The sequence below is a fragment of the Thalassophryne amazonica genome, chromosome 6, assembly GCF_902500255.1.
Source record: "Thalassophryne amazonica chromosome 6, fThaAma1.1, whole genome shotgun sequence".
NCBI lineage: Eukaryota > Metazoa > Chordata > Actinopteri > Batrachoidiformes > Batrachoididae > Thalassophryne > Thalassophryne amazonica.
This window is the reverse complement of record NC_047108.1, coordinates 115,420,120-115,442,161: the sequence shown is the minus strand read 5'-3', so window position 1 is coordinate 115,442,161 and position 22,042 is coordinate 115,420,120. Positions and strand designations below refer to the sequence as shown.

The 22,042-nt window shown below is 39.5% G+C and overlaps 1 protein-coding gene and 1 long non-coding RNA gene across 2 annotated transcripts in view; both read left to right on the top strand.

Annotated features, from left to right (window-relative positions):
- Positions 1-22,042, top strand: part of kazna (kazrin, periplakin interacting protein a) — a 461,830-nt gene that overhangs the window by 202,821 nt on the left and 236,967 nt on the right. The window lies entirely within an intron of this gene.
- LOC117512952 lies at positions 1,760-12,923 on the top strand. Its single transcript, XR_004561423.1, has 3 exons — positions 1,760-1,774; positions 6,381-6,384; positions 12,830-12,923. It is a non-coding gene; the product is annotated as an uncharacterized LOC117512952 (long non-coding RNA).

Genomic DNA, 22,042 nt, shown 5'->3' with positions numbered 1-22,042 from the left:
CGTGCACTGTTCACGTGCGTGCACGCCCTCCTCGTGTTGATCTGCACTCTGTTGTAATCTTGCATCTGTCATGAAGACTGATGGATGAAATGTCCTTTTCTTAAAAAGCCAAGGTGGTTTGGGTATCTGGTGAGGATGAACCCTGTTCCTCTCCCTAGGGAGGTCTTCCAGGCAGGTCCAACTGGGAGGAGACATTAACACAAGATGGGTTTGTGGTTTAGAGGATGTGTACTGTGTGGAATCTTCTGTGTGCTGGTTGGAAAAGAGACCCTGTGAAGTAGAAGATGGACATCGAGACATTCTGGGTGGAATTTTGACAGTTAATTATCCGCGCTGATGCTGATACTTGTACGAGTGCAAGCCTAAATGTGACGGGTCTTTCTGAGCTCTAACAGCAGTAGTTGGCTGCAAATGCTCCAACATCAACCCACAGAAAGTGCCATTAAAAACAGTTGGAGCTTCCTGACCATTAAGAGGAACATGCAGAGAAGGGCAGAGTTTGTCCACTGGGACACCATGGGCAAAATCAGTCTTAGACTGAGCACTTGAGCATCTGCCACCTAAATAATGTATGTCGTTTGTGTGAGTCTGAAAACTGCTGCTGAGCGGTGTGACACGTCCAAACAGTAAACCACAGAAACAGAGAGACAGAATAATAAAAGGGTCTGCAGACTGTGAGAAGATAAGCTCAGCCTGGGTTTACTGTTGTGTTGAAGAAACAGCTGAGCCAAAAGGTGAGACTCTTGATTTCACATTCGACGCACCTTTCCTCACCTATAGTCATGACTGAAAGAATAAGATCACAGATACAAAATGAAATGAGATTCTTCCATCAAGTATCTTGGGCTTACACTCTGGAAAAGGGTGAGAAACTTGACTTTCCAGGAGGGACTCAGAATAGAGCCACTGCTTCTTTGCATTAAAAGCGTCCGTAAATTTTCAGATGCCACCCCAGTCTGTCTATCAGTCTCGTGCTCCAATGTACTTGAACAAGCCCCTGAGATACTTCAACTCCTGTGCATGGAGGAATAACTCTACCCTGACTCAGAGGGGACAATCCACCCTTTTCTCACAGAGGACCATGGTCTCAGATTTAGATGTGCTGATTCTCATCCCAGTTACTTCACAATGTTCTGCCTCAAACTTACCCACTGCACATCGGAAGCCACTGCCTGCTGAAGCCAACAGAACCACATCATCTGCAAAAAAGCAGAGTTGCTCACAGTGATGCACAAGAGGTTAGTGTGCTCATTTCCAAAATAGAAGGTTCTTGGTTTAAGACCACCCGTGCCCATTCTCCGTATAATGTGAAATTGTTCTAGGAAGGAGATCCGGTACAGAATTTAAAAATGGCTTTCGTGATTGACAGGCACTTGGGAAGAGCTTTTGGAGTGATGTGGTCAATGGGCAGAGGTGTTTGATGATGTCAATATGAGGGGCAATTGAGGAGTTTTGAGCCTGTGGTTCTCCATCTTTTGCACTGAGAAACCAACATTTCACAACATTGCACCCAGTGAGTCAGAAAGTCAAGAAATGTTGGTTTCTCAAAGATGGAGAGCCAAACCCTACTTTTTCTAGGTCAGACTCTAAACATCTTAATCTCCCCTCGTACCTTCTCAGGAGAACGATGGTCCATGTGTTTAGGATCTTGGTGCTTCCTATCTTACTGTATGGTTGTGAGACTTGGATGCTAACCAGTGATGCAAGGCAGCAAGATGATGTCTGTGGTACGAGATCTCTTTGGAGGATCTTTGGGCATGGCTGTAATATCTTTGTGTCAAAGAAAGTTACTTAGTGAGACTCAGATGAGGAGTATTAAGTGCATTGAGATGGAAGATTGGCTACGATATTTTGGCCATGTGACACGCTTGTCTGGACATGATCCAGCACAGTTATGTGTCCTTTCACATCTGCAGTATATTTTTACTGTAAAGTTTACTATCTGACTATAAAACACCAGATGACTTATAGTTGGCTTATAAATATTATTGAAACCCTTTAAGATGAAACATAATATTGAGAGAAGCTTCGCTCTCTGTTATGATGGAGCTCTCGCAACATTAATGTTGTGCATGTCTGCATCTTGTGCGATTACACTCGTTATTGTGATGCAGTATGATGTAGCTGAACGGTCCCACGTCAAGCCAAGTAATTAAGGACATACGATATCAATCTAGCCTCTCTCATTATGCTGTTGCATGAACAACATGCTAAATTATTTCCCCCCTAATTTCCATGCGGTGTGGCAAAAACCCTGAAATATTGGTCCAACCCAACACCAGCTGAGGCCCGAGTTTAGAATGTAATGATGCTAATTGCAGTCATTAGTTTGGCTTTAGGGGAGCGGCTCAGATGTTGTTTGGACATGGGTGCTCATTGTGACACATTGTGTTGTGTTGTGTAGCACCATCCAAAGCTAAGTGGAGCGCCGCAGAGTGCTGGATAGTGTAATTGGGAGATGTTAATTAGCCTGCTGGATGGAACTTGTTCCCTCCTGAGCATTGCCTTTGTGTGCTGCCCTTTTCTGTGTACAAAGGCGACCTAATGCTTATGTCAGTGTGTCAGCGAACACAGCACACAGACATTATATAATGTGTAATTACCTGCAACAACAAATCAATGTGTTTTCATGAGCTTAGCATGAAATCTTCACATTTCAATTTATTTTCATTTATATAGCACCAAATCACAACAAAGTTGCCTCAAGCGCTTCACACAAGTAAGGTCAAACCTTACCAACCCCCAGAGCAAGTACACAGGTGACGGTGGTAAGGAAAAACTCCCTCTGATGATTTGAGGAAGGAACCTCAAGCAGACCAGACTCAAAGGGGGGACCCTCTGCTTGGGCCATGCTACTGACACAATTTACAAAACAATTTACAAAACGAATATACAGGAAGTGTTGCTGGTGCTCAAATCAAAATCAAATCAAATCAATTTTATTTATATAGCGCCAAATCACAACAAACAGTTGCCCCAAGGCGCTTTATATTGTAAGGCAAAGCCATACAATAATTACGGAAAAACCCCAATGGTCAAAACGACCCCCTATGAGCAAGCACTTGGCGACAGTGGGAAGGAAAAACTCCATTTTAACAGGAAGAAACCTCCAGCAGAACCAGGCTCAGGGAGGGGCAGTCTTCTGCTGGCACTGGTTGGGGCTGAGGGGAGAGAATCAGGAAAAAACATGCTGTGGAAGAGAGCAGAGATCAATCACTAATGATTAAATGCAGAGTGGTGCATACAGAGCAAAAAGAGAAAGAAACACTCAGTGCATCATGGAAACCCCCCAGCAGTCTAAGTCTATAGCAGCATAACTAAGGGATGGTTCAGGGTCACCTGATCCAGCCCTAACTATAAGCTTTAGCAAAAAGGAAAGTTTTAAGCCTAATCTTAAAAGTAGAGAGGGTGTCTGTCTCCCCGATCTAATTTGGGAGCTGGTTCCACAGGAGAGGAGCCTGAAAGCTGAAGGCTCTGCCTCCCATTCTACTCTTACAAACCCTAGGAACTACAAGTAAGCCTGCAGTCTGAGAGCGAAGCGCTCTATTGGGGTGATATGGTACTATGAGGTCCCTAAGATAAGATGGGACCTGATTATTCAAAACCTTATAAGTAAGAAGAAGAATTTTAAATTCTATTCTAGAATTAACAGAAAGCCAATGAAGAGAGGCCAATATGGGTGAGATATGCTCTCTCCTTCTAGTCCCTGTCAGTACTCTAGCTGCAGCATTTTGAATTAACTGAAGGCTTTTTAGGGAACTTTTAGGACAACCTGATAATAATGAATTACAATAGTCCAGCCTAGAGGAAATAAATGCATGAATTAGTTTTTCAGCATCACTCTGAGACAAGACCTTTCTAATTTTAGAGATATTGCGCAAATGCAAAAAAGCAGTCTTACATATTTGTTTAATATGCGCATTGAATGACATATCCTGATCAAAAATGACTCCAAGATTTCTCACAGTATTACTAGAGGTCAGGGTAATGCCATCCAGAGTAAGGATCTGGTTAGACACCATGTTTCTAAGATTTGTGGGGCCAAGTACAATAACTTCAGTTTTATCTGAGTTTAAAAGCAGGAAATTAGAGGTCATCCATGTCTTTATGTCTGTAAGACAATCCTGCAGTTTAGCTAATTGGTGTGTGTCCTCTGGCTTCATGGATAAATAAAACTGGGTATCATCTGCGTAACAATGAAAATTTAAGCATGCTGTCTAATAATACTGCCTAAGGGAAGCATGTATAAAGTGAATAACATTGGTCCAAGCACAGAACCTTGTGGAACTCCATAATTAACCTTAGTCTGTGAAGAAGATTCCCCATTTACATGAACAAATTGTAATCTATTAGATAAATATCATTCAAACCACCGCAGCGCAGTGCCTTTAATACCTATGGCATGCTCTAATCTCTGTAATAAAATTTTATGGTCAACAGTATCAAAAGCAGCACTGAGGTCTAACAGAACAAGCACAGAGATGAGTCCACTGTCTGAGGCCATAAGAAGATCATTTGTAACCTTCACTAATGCTGTTTCTGTACTATGATGAATTCTAAACCCTGACTGAAACTATTCAAATAGACCATTCCTCTACAGATGATCAGTTAGCTGTTTTACAATTACCCTTTCAAGAATTTTTGAGAGAAAAGGAAGGTTGGAGATTGGCCTATAATTAGCTAAGATAGCTGGGTCAAGTGATGGCTTTTTAAGTAATGGTTTAATTACTGCCACCTTAAAAGCCTGTGGTACATAGACAACTAATAAAGATAGATTGATCATATTTAAGATTGAAGCATTAATTAATGGTAGGGCTTCCTTGCGCAGCCTGGTAGGAATGGGGTCTAATAGACATGTTGATGGTTTGGAGGAAGTAACTAATGAAAATAACTCAGACAGAACAATCGGAGAGAAAGAGTCTAACCAAATACCGGCATCACTGAAAGCAGCCAAAGAGAACGATATGTCTTTGGGATGGTTATGAGTCATTTTTCTCTAATAGTTAAAATTTTATTAGCAAAGAAAGTCATGAAGTCATTACTAGTTAAAGTTAAAGGAATACTCGGCTCAATAGAGCTCTGACTCTTTGTCAGCCTGGCTACAGTGCTGAAAAGAAACCTGGGGTTGTTTTTATTTTCTTCAATTAGTGATGAGTAGTAAGATGTCCTAGCTTTACGGAGGGCTTTTTTTTTATAGAGCAACAGACTGTTTTTACAGGCTAAGTGAAAATCTTCTAAATTAGTGAGGCGCCATTTCCTCTCCAACTTACGGGTTATCTGCTTTAAGCTGCGAGTTTGTGAGTTATACCACGGAGTCAGGCACTTCGGATTTAAGGCTCTCTTTTTCAGAGGAGCTACAGCATCCAAAGTTGTCCTCAATGAGGATATAAAACTATTGACGAGATAATCTATCTCACTCACAGAGTTTAGGTAGCTACTCTGCCCTGTGTTGGTATATGGCATTGGAGAACATAAAGAAGAAATCATATCCTTAAACCTAGTTACAGCGCTTTCTGAAAGACTTCTACTGTAATGAAACTTATTCCCCACTGCTGGGTAGTCCATCAGAGTAAATGTAAATGTTATTAAGAAATGATCAGACAGAAGGGGTTTTTCAGGGAATACTGTTAAGTCTTCAATTTCCATACCATAAGTCAGAACAAGATCTAAGGTATGATTAAAGTGGTGGGTGGACTCATTTACATTTTGAGCAAAGCCAATCAAGTCTAACAATAGATTAAATGCAGTGTTGAGGCTGTCATTCTCAGCATCTGTGTGGATGTTAAAATCGCCAACAATAATTATCTTATGTGAGGTAAGCACTAAGTCAGACAAAAGGTCTGAAAATTCACAGAGAAACTCACAGTAACGACCAGGTGGACGATAGATAATAACAAATAAAACTGGTTTTTGGGACTTCCAATTTGGATGGACAAGACTAAGAGTCAAGCTTTCAAATGAATTAAAGCTCTGTCTGGGTTTTTGATTAATTAATAAGCTGGAGTGGAAGATTGCTGCTAATCCTCCGCCTCGGCCCATGCTACGAGCGTTCTGGCAGTTAGTGTGACTCGGGGGTGTTGACTCATTTAAACTAACATATTCATCCTGCTGTAACCAGGTTTCTGTAAGGCAGAATAAATCAATATGTTGATCAATTATTATATCATTTACTAACAGGGACTTAGAAGAGAGAGATCTAATGTTTAATAGACCACATTTAACTGTTTTAGTCTGTGGTGCAGTTGAGGGTGCTATATTATTTTTTCTTTTTGAATTTTTATGCTTAAATAGATTTTTGCTGGTTATTGGTGGTCTGGGAGCAGGCACCGTCTCTACGGGGATGGGGTAATGAGGGGATGGCAAGGGGAGAGAAGCTGCAGAGAGGTGTGTAAGACTACAACTCTGCTTCCTGGTCCCAAACCCTGGATAGTCACGGTTTGGAGGAATTAAGAAAATTGGCCAGATTTCTAGAAATGAGAGCTGCTCCATCCAAAGTGGGATGGATGCCGTCTCTCCTAACAAGACCAGGTTTTCCCCAGAAGCTTTGCCAATTATCTATGAAGCCCACCTCATTTTTTGGACACCACTCAGACAGCCAGAAATTCAGGGAGAACATGCGGCTAAACATGTCACTCCCGGTCCGATTGGGGAGGGGCCCAGAGAAAACTACAGAGTCCGACATTGTTTTTGCAAAGTTACACACCGATTCAATGTTAATTTTAGTGACCTCCAATTGGCGTAACCGGGTGTCATTACTGCCGACGTGAATTACAATCTTACCAAATTTACGCTTAGCCTTAGCCAGCAGTTTCAAATTTCCTTCAATGTCACCTGCTCTGGCCCCCAGAAGACAATTGACTATGGTTGCTGGTGTCGCTAACTTCACATTTCTCAAAACAGAGTCGCCAATAACCAGAGTTTGTTCCTCGGCAGGTGAGTCGCCGAGTGGGGAAAAACGGTTAGAGATGTGAACGGGTTGGCGGTGTACACGGGGCTTCTGTTTAGGACTATGCTTCCTCCTCACAGTCACCCAGTCGGCCTGCTTTCCCGGCTGCTCGGGATCTGCTGGAGGGGAACTAATGGCGGCTAAGCTACCTTGGTCCGCACCGACTACAGGGGCCTGGCTAGCTGTAGGATTTTCCAAGGTGCGGAACCGAGTCTCCAATTCGCCCAGCCTGGCCTCCAAAGCTACGAATAAGCTACACTTATTACAAGTACCATTACTGTTAAAGGAGGCCGAGGAATAACTAAACATTTCACACCCAGAGCAGAAAAGTGCGGGAGAGACAGGAGAAGCCGCCATGCTAAGAGCTAGTAGCTGTGCTAAGCTAGCGGATTCCTAAAAACACACAAAGTGAATAATGTGTAAATAATTTAGAGGTGATTCAGCAGAGGGAGTGCTTTAGTTAAGGCACGTGAAGATTACACTGTGAAACAAATCGTTATCTAGATAACTAGATCAATCTAACTGTGCAGATTAAACAGCTAACAGATACAGCAAAACACCGCTGTGCTCCGGAACAGGAAGTGATACAATACCGCAGTGAGAGCCAACCACCAGTAGAGGCTCAGGACACACTCACAGAAATATTTAACCCTAACTTTTAAGATTTATATAATTTTATTACATGACAAATTCCCATTTACTTTTTTTTGATAATTTTAATACAAACCTACCAAATGAACCTGACATGATGCATATTCATTACTGTATTAAATCCTATTTATTTGAAATGCATAATCCTCAGTTTTATGTATTTAGTATTAATAAAATATAATTACTCTAAATCAATAATAATGACAGTATTTATTTAAAATACATAAAGTATATTGTTTGAATTGCATAGTAATTATGTTACTTATGCCATTTATCTTGTGTAGGTAACATAATTATTATGCAATTCAAACAATATACTTTATGTATTTTAAATAAATACTGTCATTATTATTGATTTAGAGTAATTATATTTTCTTCTTCTTCTTTGTCTTTCGGCTGTTCCCATTAGGGGTCACCACAGCAGATCAGTCGTTTCCATCTCACCCTGTCCTCTGTATCTTCCTCTGTCACACCAACCACCTGCATGTCCTCTCTCAGCACATCCATGAACCTCCTCTTTGGTCTCCCTCTTCCCCTCCTGCCTGGTGGCTCCATCCTCAGCATCCTTCTCCCTATATACCCTGGGTCCCTCCTCTGCACATGTCCAAACCATCTCAATCGCGCCTCTCTGACTTTGTCTCCAAACCGTCCCACCTGAGCTGTCCCTCTGATATGTTCATTCCTAATCTTGTCCATTCTTGTCACTCCCAAAGAGAATCTCAACATCTTCAGCTCTGCCACCTCCAGCTCTGCCTCCTGTCTTTTTGTTAGTGCCACTGTCTCTAAACCATACAACATAGCTGGTCTCACTACTGTTTTGTAAACTTTCCCCTTCACTCTTGCTGATATTCTTCGGTCACAAATCATTCCTGCCACCTTTCTCCACCCACTCCACCCTGCCTGCACTCTCTTCTTCACCTCTCTACCACACTCTCCATTACTTTGAACAGTTGACCCCAAATATTTAAACTCATCTACTTTCACCACTTCTACTCCTTGTAACTGCACTATTCCACTGGGCTCCCTCTCATTCACACACATGTACTCAGTCTTGCTTCTACTGACTTTCATTCCCCTTTCTCTCCAAAGCATATCTCCACTTCTCCAGACTAGACTCAACTTGCTCTCTACTCTCACTACAGATCACAATGTCATCTGCAAACATCATAGTCCATGGGGACTCCTGTCTGATCTCATCTGTCAACCTGTCCATCACCACTGCAAACAAGAAAGGACTCAGAGCTGATCCTTGGTGTAATCCCACCTCCACCGCTGTCACACTATTCTTGTACATGACCTGCACTACCCTAACGTACTTCTCTGCCACTCCAGACTTCCTCATACAATGCCACAACTCTTCTCTTGGCACCCTATCATAAGCTTTTTCTAAGTCCACAAACACACAATGTAACTCTTTCTGTCCTTCTCTGTACTTTTCCAACAGTATTCTCAGAGTAAACATTGCATCTGTAGTGCTCTTTCTCGGCATGAAACCATATTGTTGCTCACAGATCTTCACCTGTTTTCTAAGCCTAGCTTCTACTACTCTTTCCCATAACTTCATGCTGTGGCTGATCAGCTTTATGCCTCTGTAGTTACTGCAGCTCTGCACATCACCCTTGTTCTTGAAAATAGGAACCAGCACACTTCGTCTCCACTCCTCAGGCATCCTCTCACTTTCCCAGATTTTATTAAACAATCTGGTTAGAAACTCTACTGCCATCTCTCCCAGATGTCATCTGGACCAACTGCCTTTCCACTCTTCATCCTCTTCATAGCAGACCTCACTTCTTCCTTACTAATCTCTTGTACTTCCTGATTTACTCTCACCACATCATCCAGCCTTTTCTCTCACTCATTTTCTTTATTCATCAACTCTTCAAAATATTCCCTCCACCTTCTCAGCACACACTCCTCACTTGTCAGTACATTACCATGTGCATCTTTTACCACCCTAACCTGCTGCACATCCTTTCCAGCTCTGTCCCTTTGTCTGGCCAATCGGTACAAGTCTTTTTCTCCTTCCTTACTATTCAACTTCTTGTACAGCTCGCAATATGCCTTTTCCTTTGCTTTTGCCACTTCTCTTCTCGCCTTATGCCGCATCTCCTTGTACTCCTGTCTACTTTCTTCATCTCTCCGACTATCCCAAAACTTTATATTTTATTAATACTAAATACATAAAGCTGAGGATTATGCATTTCAAATTTATAGGATTTATTACAGTAATGAATATGCATCATGTAAGGTTTATTTGGTAGGTTTGTATTAAAATTATCTAAAAAAAAGTAAATGGGAATTTGTCATGTAATAAATTACATAAATCTTAAAGGTTAGGGTTAAATATTTCTGTGAGTGCAGGAGGGTTATAGAAAACAGACACCACACCCATCTCTGGATGGAGGCGCACCTCAAACAGAGAGAAAAAAACAGAATCAGACGTCGGAAAGACAACAAATACAATATAATTTGTCAGTATTAAGCAATAAGAAAAACAGAAGAAATACTAAGGTGATCGCCGGCTACTAGCTCTAACCTTTACCCAAAGATCCAGAATTTAGATAAAGTTGAGGCCGCGGCCCGCTCAGTTTACTAATAAAATGAATTTAAAAGGGTATAAAAAACCATAGAAACATACTATGCCAGTATGCTAGCCATATGAAAGAGAAAATATGTACGTCTTAAGTCTGGACGTGAAAGTCTCTACAGAACCTGACAGTTTTATTTATGCAGTCAAAATCTATATACACTATTCATATCTACATGAAAGTGCGCCCCCTCTTGGAGGAAATGATGTTGCACCACCATGTTGATAAAACAGAAAAACAGTCAAGAAACTATGAACCCCTACTTGACGGGGAACAGAATCATGAGCGGTGATGGTGTAATACAATCTGCAACTTCAGGTTCAGGTGTTTTATGGACTGGGTGATGTTTTAATGACCGTTAACTTGGATGGGATCATTAAAACATTCTGTTCTGCTTATTGCTTCAGTAACTATAAAGCAATAGTGGAGCTAATGATGCAGAGCATCTGACACCTACTAATGTGCTAAAATACTTACTAACATGAAAATTTCACTCAACTGAAATACTGGAGCAGACTTCTTTGATGGTCCGTTTGAATAATTAGCTGCAGAAGATGGCATATTATCAGAGCTATATGTAAGAAAATGCTCAGAAAGGAGCAGTCCGCAACAGCTAGTAGCCATTGCTAGCAGTTGGTGCTAGAGAGGCTATGGAGTCACTTCACGCTTGCTTTCACTCAAAGTAACCACACCCCTAATTAGTCGTAACACTGACTTAAAATGTCTTAAACTGATGAGTTATAAATAAAACAAAATCACCTGTGAACTAGCTAGCCAAAACCTTTTTCCAGGTTGTAAACATGTTTATTTCTGCTCTAACGTTGGGCATTTTAACATGAGCTTCTATGTGGAAAGATGCACTCAAGCAGCCTTTCAGCTTCAAGATATTCCACTTCTACCTTCATTTAAGATGACTGGAGGATTTGGCTTGGTGATGAATGGCTTAATGAGTGTGTGTACGGTGAAGACTGGAGACATCATCAACATCATCATCATCATCATCATCATCAAGACTGAAAATATCAAGACTAAATCAATCATCACAGAGGAGTTTGCATTTAGATTCATTGATATCAATGCTGTATTAATGCTTCAGTGACATCATCAATGGTTTTCAGATATAAACAAGGCTGTGAATGTCTAAAATACGAACATTTATGTTGTTTGATGGTCGAGCCGGACCGCGGTGTGATTATTATACTGGTCTAAACGCAGCCACAGAAAGCTTAAGCTCAGCATGGAGATCTTCTAAAGAGAGGATGTCCCACTGGGGAGGACTGTAGTGGAAAGACGACTGAGGAGATTATGCTTCATGGTGCACAGCGAGCACTCAGCCCTTCCTGCTGCAGCAGGAGCTCACGTTATGATGCGTCACGTGTAGAAAGTAAAATGAAAACTGGAATGCAGCACTGAAACAGCACACAGTAACATTCATTGAAGAGGTCACACTGTGAAAAATCTGTTTGTTTGATGTTAAAGCTCCCTAATGTTCCACAGTTCTTCTGCCTGTGCATGTAGACCCCCACCCCACCAGCCTCCTTTAAACACAGTTTCTACATAAATGGGTGGTTTCAGACCCATGTCCCGTATGCAACAGAAATCCATATGTAGATTCTTGAATAATTTGTGAGACCTCCCTCATACTTTATTTCTGGTTCAAATGTCATTCTGTTCACAGCTACTTCCTGAAGGAAGAATATGTTTTGGCGGTTTAACTCACTTCAGGTGCATTCTGTTTACCACGACTTTCAGCTGTTGTAAACGTTTAATTCCGTTTAGTTTTCATTGCTGATTCCTTATCAGAATAGTTTATTTTATTTGGCCTTCTTCAGCTTGGTTCAGTTCACTGATGCTTCCTGTGTCTATAAAGAACTTCTCCCCACTCAGGATCTTATCTACTACTACAAGCGACAGAATGATTGTTGTGTGTTCCAAAGCTTTTGAAATGGAATGTCTCCACCTGGTGGACATTTACCAGAAATGCAGGTGAAATAGAATTTCGCCAAGAGCTCTGGTTGATTTTCTCAAATGTTTCATTTGATGTCGTGATCCAATGGCTTGTTACAGCATTCAGTGAACTGGGACTTGAACGCTGCGTCTTATGTAGCGCACTGTTAGCTAAGCACTGTATCTGAGTGCAGCCCGGTCTTACAGGTTTTTTTCATGCCCCTGTCACAAAATTAGTTTACATCTTTGCAATGCTTTTTTTTTTTTTTTTTTTTACATTTTACTATTTCTAACCCTACAAGCATAACCATAACCCCCCGTGTCATCCCGCATTTCGTGATACTGTCACACAATTCATTTGTGCTCTTGTCACGAAAATGTGGAGCTTTTTGTGATGGTATGAACCAATGGATTAAATTACTTTTCATGTGTCATCATGAAATGGTGTGAGATTGAGTTGCTGAGTGAACAGGGAATTCAAACAGATCTGACTTTGCACAACACTGAATGAACAGGGACTTGAATAATTTGTCTGATGTAACACACACTGACTTAGTCTGGTTTTGAGTAAACAGGCATTCAAATGGAATAAAGGCTGATTTGAATGTTTTGTTTGATGTAGCGGGCGGCGCTGTGGCTTTGTGGTTAGTGCTGTTGCTTCCGAGCAGGAAGGTCATGGGATCGCTGCTGTGTGGAGTTTGCATGCTCTCCTTGTGTTCGCATGGGTTCCCGCCAGGTGCTCCGCCTTCCTCCCACTTCCAAAGATATTCTGACGAGGTGAATTAATGACTCTAAATTGTTAGTCCAGGAGTCAGTCATCAATTTTGACCTGATTGGTACCACTGAAGGTGACCAAACGACACTTAAAATCCAGCCTCAGTGTGCCACGGCCTACACAAAAATAGATGATAGCCATCCCAGGGTGGTAGCTGTAGCCAGCTAGGGGTCAATGAAGAATTACACAGAGGTCAAAATGTAAAAATGCTCCAATCATGTTGAAAACTATATCACATTATTTGACTGATCATAATGATTTGTGACAGAATGTTCTGGAGTTACGGGGTCAAAACAGCAAAAAATGGTGACAAAGGTCAGTTTCAGTTTGTACAGGGGTCAAAAGTTAAAGTTGCCCCAATTTCAGTAAAACATAGTAAGCTCCTTCGGCTGCTCCCTTGTTTGCACTCGGGGTCGCCACAGCAAATCCAAGGTGGATCTGCATGTTGAATTGGCACAAGTTTTACGCCGGATGCCCTTCCTGACGCAACTCCACATTACATGGAGAAATGTGGCAGGGTTGGGATTTGAACCCGGAACCTTCTGAACTGAAACCAAGCGCATTAACCACTTGGCCACCACCCCTGCAAATGATTGGTTGGAATAAAAGGATTAATAAATGGAATAGTTTTGACTGTGTTGAATATTTATTCTCCAAAGTAAAGGTCAAACAAGGTCGGCGTCCATTGAATTCAATAACAGGTGGTATATGTTACCCTGTAACTAAGCATGACAGATGTAGCAAAACTATTCCTTATTAGAAGCCTATCAACCCAAACAATAATTTGCATCATTTTTTTACTGAAATTGGAGCAACGTTTGACCCCTGTACAAAGTGAAACTGACCTTTGTCACTCTTTTTGCTGTTTTGACCCCATAACTCTGGAACATTCCATCACAGATAGTCCAAATCATACCTTTTTGGAATCGTTATCATCCAACAAATAATGTGATATAGTTTTCAACATGACTGGAGCATTTTTAGATTTTATATACTTTATGTATAATGATGGCTGGGACCAAGCTTTACTAAACTATAAATAACTTTTTAATGATATGAGATAGAAACATACTTTTTTTGCTGAAACGTTAACTCCCTGGACTTACGATCCACCGTCCGTCATCTTTGTACCCCTCATAGAAGCTGTGTGGTGACGTGCGCAATGTGAGTGTCCAATCGGAATTGGTTCACCGCCACATGGTTTTCCAAAATCCAATCATAGGGCAGATTTACCTCACGTGATAAACCAAAGATCATTTTCAGGAGTGATATCTTCCTAGATGGCCCGTTTGAATAGCCCCCTAACTCCTCCAGTGCGCCCTGCGCCATTACACACAGCGAAAGTGAAAGCAGACAGAGCAGACGGACAGCCTCGCATGACAATCTCACGTGCTCAAACAAATAGTGTGTAAAGTCCCCTGTCACAGTGGCGTATTCGTAGAGCTGCTCATTGCAGCGTTGTGTTTCATTTAAATACGCCCGAAATACGCACGTACTCAGCCTTTAACAGTGTTCATTCATACTTGCAGCTGCGTGTGTTTGTGTTTTATGTGTGCACACAATCGCGTGTGCCATGCTGCACCAGTTTCAATGCTATTTTCTGCCTCTGTGGAAGTGTGCTCTGTTCTCTACTGCATGGTGTGGTGCGGCTCAAAAACAGAGGCATTTAACATTATTATTATTTCTTTTCTTGGTGGATCACTTTCATTGTGTCCAGATGCTGCTGAGTCTGGCTGTGGTAAAGGCTGCCCTGAACGAAACGCTGTGACTCGTTAAACTGGGAGAGAGCACTTTTATTGATAGCACGCGTGGTCTCTCTCTCTCTCTCTCTCTCTCTCTCTGTGTCACAGAGAGAGAGAGAGAGACCGTACGCGAGAGAGTGCTTTTATGAAACGATGTGACACAGTGAAACAGTCCACATATATAATGAGTCCAGTATGATAAAGTAAAGCAACAATCTTTACCTCAAATTACCTTTATAAAGTGTCAAAACAGTTGTTTATTATAGTTTGCTGTGTGTTTTGAATAAATGTGTGTGGAAAACTATTTCCGCTTTACTTTTTCCTTTGTTATGATTGTAAACCTTTATTGCACTTATAAAACACAACAAAAGCATATACATTATGAAAGAACAGGTTGCCCTGAAAAAAAGAGACATAAAACATGATTGTGGGATGCAGGGAGAGCTGTTAACGGCAAAAATAAAACATTTATGCCAGGCGAGTGAACTCCAAAAAATGCCCTCGGACCCCAGAGGGTTAACTTCTGTGTAATTCTTCATTGACCCCTATCTGGCTACAGCTACCACCCTGGGATGGTTATCATACATTTTTGTGTAGGCTGTGTCACACTGAGGCTGGATTCTAAGTGTCGTTTGGTTGCCTTCAGTGGTACCGAAAACCTGCATGGCCCATAGACTATAGGTGTGTGGGTGTGTGTGTGTGTGTGTGCATGAGTGTGTTGTGTCTATATGTGGCCTTGCAATAGACAGCCATCCTGTCCAGGCTGTACCCCTCCACATGCCCTGTGACTGCTGGGATAGACTCCAGCCCCCTTGGCCATTGATTGGAGGATGTGGGTATTGTAAACATGAATGAATGAATGAATGTAGCACATCAGTGACTTATTATAGCACCGAGTGAATGCATTCAGATGGTTTTTTGTGTTTTTTTTATGTAGTGCACCAGTGACTTAATACAGCATTGACTGATCAGGGACTTGAATGGTTTCAGCTTGACACAGCATTAAATGTGTAAGTACTAAAAGTGTTAATGTTGGCATCAATTCCTTTTTTTTTTCTTTTTTTTTTTAGGATGATCATCTCAGTGTCTGTGTTGAGGTTTTGCCTGCAAACTGAAACATCACTATTTATGACACCAGGTTATATTTAAAACGGTGGATAATATGACCAGAATAACTTTAAATGTTCATCAGATTCCTTCTTGTTCGAGCCTGTGTGAGTGCTACAAAATATTAGACCTTTTGTTTTTACTTTTGGTATTGCAAAGTGTGGAAAGCTCTGTTTTGGCCATGAAGCACGTTTGATGCAGAATCCTGTAAGGGGGGTGTTGAAAGTTGTATGGAAAGCTCAGTGCGGGACTACTGGTAAGTGATATTACTGATCACCTGCCAGTATTCACTGTTTTTGCATTACATGGTCGAGTGTTTCGAAAGGATTTTAATAGGTTGAGTAGAAAAGTAACACCAATAGCCATTGACAATTTAAGGGAGGATTTACTACGTCAGAATTGGAATGAAGTTTATGTTGATGATGTTGATGTATCCTATGATGGTTTCATTTCCTCTATTTCTAAGTTATATGATAAACATTGTCCTCTTGTTGACAAAATATACACTAATCGATACGGCAATAAACCATGGATAACTAAGGGACTTCAGAGAGCATGTAAAAAGAAGAATTTATTGTATAAACAATTTATAAAATTAAGAACAAAGGAAGCTGAAAGTAAATATAAAATTTATAAGAATAAACTAATTTATATTATGAGATTTAGTAAGAAAAAATACTATAGCGAGCTACTCGTTAAAAACAAGAATAATATAAAAAATACATGGAACATTTTAAATGAAATAATAAAAAAGAGTAAAAATGTTAGAGATTATCCTTCTTTTTTTCTCTTGAATAATACTGTGATTGAAGACAATGAGTCTATTGCTGACCATTTTAACGAATTTTTTGTCAATGTGGGGAAAAAACTAGCTAGTAATATCGACTCAACGAGCACTAATTTTTTTTGAAAATAAGATAACATTTAATAAATCTGTGTCAATGTTTGTTGGTGCAACCAATGAAGAAGAGATAATTGATCTGGTGCATAATTCCAAAAGTAAGAAAACAAAGGATTTTAATAATTTTGATATGGCTTTTCTGAAAAAAATTATTGATTGTATAGCGAAACCTTTCAGCTATATTTGTAATATATCATTAAGTTCTGGTAAATTTCCTTCTCAGATGAAGATAGCAAAAGTAATACCTACGTTTAAAACCGGGGACAAACACACTTTTTCCAATTACAGACCTATTTCACTTTTACCACAATTTTCGAAAATACTAGAAAAAATTTTTGTAAAAAGATTGAATAATTACTTGCAAAAGCATGAGATACTTTGTGAAGAACAGTATGGATTTAGAAAATCTAGATCTACATCACATGCATTGATGGATTTTATCGAAAATATAGCGACTGCAGTAGATAATAAGCAATATACAGTAGGTATTTTTTTTTGATTTACAGAAAGCGTTTGATACTTTTAACCATGAAATATTATTAACCAAATTACAGAAATACGGAATTAGAGGATTAGCATATGATTGGATAAATAGTTATTTACATGGTCGGTTTCAGTATGTTCATTATAATAACATTGATTCTGGACTTCGGGAAATTACGTGTGGGGTGCCCCAGGGTTCGGTGTTAGGACCCCTGTTATTTATACTATATATAAATGATATAAGTTGGGTGTCAAGAGTACTGAGGTGTGTCCTTTTTGCAGATGACACAACTGTGTTTTGTAGTGGTGATAATCTTGAACAGCTTTTGGATACTGTGGAAAATTAATTGGATAAATTCAAGGCTTGGTTTAACGCTAATAAATTGTCACTTCACCTTGGAAAAACTAAATGTATTATATTTGGAAATAAATTTGTACCTAAATGTAAAAATGTAACCATTAACAATATGGAAATAGAGACAGTGACTGAGAATAAATTCCTTGGTGTTATAATTGATAATAAACTCAGCTGGAAAACGCATATAAATTATATAAAATTGAAAATGTCAAAATCTATCGCCATCATGTACAGGGTCAAGGACACACTGTTACAGGAAGGATTACTCACTTTATATCATTCTTTAGTAGTATCATATATGACATATTGTGTGGAGTCTTGGGGTAACACTTATAAATCAAATACCAATCAAGTATTTCTCTTACAAAAACATGCCATTAGAATTATTTGTAACAAACATTATCTTGAGTCAACGCATTCTTTGTTTATGATTTTAAATTTATTGAAATTTAGAGATTTAGTGGATTATATCACAATACAAACTTTGTACAAAGCAAATAATCGAGCCTTACCACTTTATGTCCAGAACCTGTTCAAGATAAGGGATTCTGGATATAGTTTACGAGGATGTGCTGTATTTAAGAGGCCTCCCGTACGCACTAATATAAAGGGTTTTTGTGTTTCAGTTAAGGGGGTGAAGATTTGGAATAAATGTCCTGTTGAAATTAGATTATGTAGTTCTTTAGTTTGTTTTAAGAAACGTTATAAAAACCTATTAATTTCTGGATATACTGGAAAAGGAAATTGAATTTAATGTATAAATATGATGTATAAATTTGTTAATGTATGGTATGTATCTGTGGGGAATGTATGTATATATAGGAGTGTGAGCAAAAATGGATATGTATTTATGAGTCCTATTTTTTTTTTTTTTTTTTTTTTTTTTTGAGTATAAGTGTAAAATGTGTTGGACTGGATTTTTGGTATAGGGGTGGGTAACTTATAAGCTTTGCTTCTTCCCACCCCTTTTCAGACACACAGTGCAAATTTTGGTATTTGTTTTGATATGTTGTGTCTGTACTGTGTTGATGCTGAAATAAATTTCATTAATTCATTCATTCATTCATTTCATTCATTCATTCAAAGTGTAATATATGCTGTCATTGACTCCCAAACACAAAGAGACCCTACTTCAGAGGAGGGAGTCTAAAACCTCTGCATGCGCACATGTGAACGTTCACATTTCACATTCACTAAGATCTGGGTGTGCTCAAAAGGACCAACAGTGTTTGGGAGAATCTGGAGTCAGATTTATATATATATATATATATATATATATATATATATATATATATATATATATATATATATATATATATATATATATATATATATATATATATATATATATATATATAAACCGAGATATCTTTATATATATATATAAAGATATCTCGGTTGAACTTGAAGGAATTTTTCTTTTTCTGATTCCTCCCACATTGAGAAAGAGGTCCAGAGCTGACGTGATTTTACTGTTTATCTCCAAGTAAATTTTAAGTGTTGAGGTAATGCATGCGAAAGCTGAAAAGACAGATACAAGACGCAAATCCTGCTTAAAATATGCAACCCCTGAACCTGCAGGTGTTCACAAGTCAAACTAGGGGGAAGAAACGGGAGAGCAGGAACATTATGTAATCAGGTGAGCATCTGGGCATTTTCCTTCTAATTGAGGCGATTATTAATGCAGGAGGGCAGCTGGGTCCTGAGATTGGTCCGGTGCTGCCTCCTCTGGGAGCCTCACCGTCCCGGAGAGCTGAGGGCCAAATCAATGGCTCTGATTTAAAGTGCAGCTGGGGCCTCTCCACAACCATTATCTCACCACCACAGGACAGGCTGGCGGCCTTATTGAAATAAATGACTGTTCAGATTAACAGCTGTAGGTTGCACGCGAGAGGAAAGTCGAGCATAAGTGTGGTGGAGACATGTGGTGAGTGTGTTGTAGCTTGTAGCTTGTCTTCAGTTTGATGATTCATGAGATGTTTACTCGTTTGACCTCTTAACGCCACCTGGGAGGCTGTGTTTTGTATTTTCAGACATGTCTGCTTTGTTGGCAGGAAACACTTTTCTTTCAATTTGGTGAGATGGTTGACACTCGTCTGGAAATGCAACAGTAAATTTTGGGGATGGAGGTCAGAACCCAAATTTCTTTTTATGATTTGTCAGCAAGAATTCATTATTACAGTCGATTTTCAAGAGTTGAGCTTAAATATTTGGAAAGTTGTGGATGAATGCAGATTGTAAGAACCTCACAAACCCCTTTTTTTAAATCATGGCATAATGGGGGGACGAGAACCCATTTTCTTCAGCTTTGCAAAATCCTGGACACGTACCCTGTAAATGCAATACGTTAATACACAGACAGATACGAGTCTATTCCCTCTACATCAGAACAGTAATTCAGTAATGATAAATCTCATTATAAATCCAAAAATTAAAAGTGCATATAAACTCATCAAAAGTTGGTGAACTTTGATGTACCACGTCAGTCAAAATAGTAAGTTTGTTTTGCCAACACATGACCCCATAGGTGTGTCCGCCACTTGCGGGATGTTTTAGTGGATGCTGGATTGTTGGTGGATTAGGAGCAGGTGTGGCTGTCAGTAAGAGAGACTCACTGAGCTGCTCGGTCTACTGCCACCACGACCCGGACATGGATAGGCAGTAGAAAATTAATTAATAACTGGAGGCCGAATGGATTTTGGAGGAGCCAATATAATGTCAATATTAGCGAGTAAAAAAAAAAAAGTGATCCCTATATATATAAACAATGGCAATGATTCCACACATTTCAATATCAAACCCTAATGACAAAGAAATATAACTGTGGTTTGATGTTTAACAATTTAAACATGAACTTTGTTATAAATACTATCAATATATCAAACAATCAACCAACATACGTCACACTGCCTTCACTCAGATCGGCAGTCAACATGTTGCTTCACTCAGCATTTGCATGAAATGGAATGATCTATTTTGGCCCTGCCTACCTGGTGACATAACAACCACTTGTCTCTTGCTGCCATAAAACGCAGACTCTGATTAAAAATGAATGGCAGCTGGTTGCTTTGCCTCTGTCTCCTGTAGCTAATGTGAACCAAGGATTGATGAGGGTCCCAGCCATGCTAAACAGCATTGTAAGTAATGCTGTTGTAGTGCCCTCTGTTGGACAAACAATGTCTTGACACTCTTTTCAACAGCCAAAGTTGTTCTTCTAATGTTGTTCTTCATGATTTAATAGGGAAAATATCTGAGAAATTAACACCAATACAATGTTTTCATGGAAACTCATGTCGGTCGATATCATCATCCAGCTGATATATCAGTCAGGCTTTAGAAATAACCATATAAACAGGCAAATGACAACACATACACCGCAGAATTAGTTTAATTTACATGTCCCATTAATCCCTCCATGACAGTTTTTGAGAATACACTGATAAAGTCACAGCTGTTATTTGTTTATTCGTTCATGGGTGATTCTTAGACTACGGGCACTTATTATGTCCTTTGATCATATTGTATGAAAAACAGAAAAGAGGGGAAATTTCACACTTTCACACAGTTATCTTTACAATGAAAGTGTGTTAAGAAATTTGTTCTAGTAGTCTATGATGACTTTTTCACCTTTTTTCAGTATCATTATATGCAAATATTGCCGTTTTGTGCTTGTCCCACACCCAGACTTTTGATCTTCAATGATAAAAATGAATGGTAAAGAAATGTTTTTTTCTAATGTTTTAAAATATCTCTGAATAAAATATCAGTAAAATAATCAAAACATAATTGGGGTATTCAATGTCATACAACTGTTGTGATTTTTTTAAACAAAATGTAGTTGTCCCACACTATTGCCGTAATTTCCACCACAACACTGTAATGTCCCTAAACAGTTTGTATGAAAGATTGTTTGGGTAGTTTCTATGGAGATAAACAGTGACATAAGAGCACATGTATATAGCGCCAAATCACAACAAACAGTTGCCCCAAGGCGCTTTATATTGTAAGGCAATGGTGTGGTGGAAATTACATTACAAGGCCAATAGTGCCCGTAGTTAAAGAATCACCCTCATTTGCTATATCCCATTACTCTAATTAAGGGTCCTGGAGGGACTAAAGCCTATCCCAGCAGTCACACAGTCACAGGGTGAGAGGCAGGATCGCTGTTGTTGATGTTAATGATGATGAATCATGTTAATATTTTTAGTGCACAGACATTTTAGTATTATTTTTTATCCAGTGCAGAAAATATCACATTTGGTGCAATGTAGCTTTCCTTCTGTCTTTGTAGCCCTTTGTCACTGACGTAAGCAATCGAATGATGTTACTGTGATGTAACCTACACATTCATATATTTACCAAAAGAGTAAACTGTGCATCTTCCATGGAGCAACAGTGAAAACAGGTAAACCCGATTCTCCCCAAATCACATCATGCATCTATATGAAATCATGTTTCTTGTGCGTCTGTCAGCATTGAAGGTGTAATCTGCACTGACAGTCTTTGTTGATGTTGCCAGAAGCAATTTGTTAAATGTGTTTGCT